This window comes from Octopus bimaculoides, chromosome 15 (genome assembly GCF_001194135.2).
Source record: "Octopus bimaculoides isolate UCB-OBI-ISO-001 chromosome 15, ASM119413v2, whole genome shotgun sequence".
In the NCBI taxonomy this organism is placed as follows: Eukaryota; Metazoa; Mollusca; class Cephalopoda; order Octopoda; family Octopodidae; genus Octopus; species Octopus bimaculoides.
Genome location: NC_068995.1, coordinates 31,774,566 through 31,777,098, shown reverse-complemented (window position 1 = coordinate 31,777,098; position 2,533 = coordinate 31,774,566). Strand labels below are relative to the sequence as shown.

The 2,533-nt window shown below is 44.3% G+C and overlaps 1 long non-coding RNA gene across 1 annotated transcript in view; it reads left to right on the top strand.

Moving 5' to 3' along the window:
• Positions 1-615: 615 nt before the first annotated feature.
• LOC128249504 (uncharacterized) overlaps positions 616-2,533 on the top strand; it is a 25,770-nt gene continuing 23,852 nt past the window's right edge. Inside the window, exon 1 of the long non-coding RNA XR_008265614.1 lies at positions 616-2,462. This is a non-coding gene — a long non-coding RNA (uncharacterized LOC128249504). The remainder of the gene's footprint in view (positions 2,463-2,533) is intronic.

Sequence of the window (2,533 nt, the reverse complement as noted above, 5' to 3'; positions counted from 1 at the left end):
CAATCTGAGTTCAAATTCTGCCAAGGTCCACTTTACCTTTCATCCCTTCAGATTCGAGGAAATACCAGTGAAACACTGGGATCGATGTAAACGACTAGTGCTCTCCCCCAAAATGGCTGCCAGTGTGACAAAATTTGAAACCATTATTATTATTACCATTATTATTATTATTATTATTATTATTATTCGTCGTCGTCGTCCTGACGGCATGCACGTGTTTGTCCAAGTTTTTCCTCCAAAATTTTGTTTCCAAAAGTTAATTGCTTATTTTGCTACTAAACGTTTTTCTAAAGCACCACCTTTGCATAGGTGGGTCGCTTTGTGTTGTTAGTTCCCCCTTGGGGTCTGTAATCTCAAAATAATTGTCTAAAAATTCATTTAAAAAGAAAACAAATATGGCGAAACCAGCCTTGTAGAAAAACATAGAAGAGGAGGTGAGAAGTGTTTCAGATAAAGAGGTGCAAGACGCCGCAATACCCTCCGCCTACCACACACAAATAGAAGGGAGGAGAGTACACAGCAGGTTCAAATTCACGCACACGATATTGCTGACACTTCAGAAAATAGTAATACGAACGTCTTTAACGACATAACACACTACGAAGCTGAACTCCCTCCAATTCAGTGGAATACTCCAATTCAAAAGACAGCTCATAGCAGCAGTATCAAGACCACAGACAACTCCGCCAACACTACCACTACAGCTAATAAACAAAAGACAACACATAGTGACAGTCTCCTGACCACAACTAACTCCACCACTGCTACTACTACGACGAATAACATCGTAATAAATGACAACATAAACCAGACTGCTTCTTTCGCAGAGACAGCAGCAAGACGCAAAGAATATTTTTGTATAGATCTGCTTCAGAAAGATGTGTGTCAAGCTGAGGGATCTAAGTTAATAAGACTGGAAAAAGCGCAAACCAGTATTGCCATCTCCCACGGGATGATGGCAGAAACAAAAAAGAAAACTCTGTTGTACAGATGCATCTCCGTAAACATGAAACGGCCAGAGACGACTAGCCAGACGAACGTGGAAAGGGCACTGAAAAAAATAAGGCCCGACATTCTTCATATTTCGAGGGCTAAACAGTTTGCGGACATTTCAATGCTCTTTAAATATGAAGCTCTGTCCGCCAAACATTTCATGGTTCCTTGTCGGAGTGAAAAATATGTGCTTCATCCATCCTATTTAGGAAGGAGGATGGTGTGCATAAAGATAGCTGGGATACCTCCAAAGGTAAACATGTGGTGGATTCTCGCAGCGATAGTTTCGAAGGGAGCAACAGCCTTCTGGAGGTCAAAAGGACACGACGTGAAACGGTCTGGGACCAGTGTGGAGGTACTCCTCCACATTCAACCAAAAGTTATTCACAAGATTACAGACCTCGTTTGCCTTCCAGGAGGGGAAGAACATGTCACGAGGGAGGATAGAAGGTGCCACCTGTGAGGAGCGACAGGACACTTGAGAGTCTTCTGCCCCCAACAGAAGACAGGGAACGATGGTAGTCCTTTACTGCCACTGCCAGGTTCCCAAAAGTCTCAACAACAAACAAACCAACAATGATCAGCAACAAAAGCAGCACCAACCCTGGCAACAACGGCATCATCATCAACAGGAATAGCAAAACCAATAAACGAAGGAAAATCACCAACATCAACAGCAACTCCAGTAAAAGCAGCAACCCCTTGAACATCATCAACATCAGTCACAGCAGCAACACCAGCAACATCAACAACACCAACAACACCAGCAACAGATGCACCAGGTTTACTCACCTTAACAGCAGAAGAGATAATACACAAGAACACACAGCGCTCCCAAGGGCTCCCTCCCACTCCTTCCCTCGCTCCATGTACTTCAAGCCCCATCGACCCACGCTCTGATTCCACAGACTCAGATTCATTGGCAATACAGCGAAAATGAGGGGGAACCACAACCCCGCCCAAAAAAACGAAAAGAACTCACAAAAGTGCATCAAGTCCTACATCAACTCACACATCAAGAAACATATAAAATACACCAACAACTGCCACAGACAAACCTACAGCATCACCAACCTCTCCAGCACCACAATCACAAACTTCGCCATCAACGCTACCCCAGCTGCAACAACCAACCAAAAGAAAACACTCTCAACAGCAACAAGCAACCACACAAACACCAAACTTCGTACCAGTGATGAGGTCAAATAAACAATTGATGGACTTCCTATCACGAAGGAAGGATGTCGGGAGAGAAGGTGTGATCTTTGGCACCAGCACCTTTCAAGTGCCAGAAACATTGGTTTTGGTGCGGATGCCTATAGAGGCATATAAGCTCGTTAGAAAGAGCTTCTCGCAAGACGTGGGAAACTCTAATGTAAAGGCCACGAGTAGGCTTTTAAAGGGGTTCCCAGAGGAAAGCCAACATCTCTTGGACGTTGAGCCATCTGACTTCCAGTGACACCCGAATGGTAAGTAGACGCCCCTTTGTGTCTTCTCTAAATTCTGTCCGGTCTTCATGGGGTGTTTAAGAGTAGGTAGG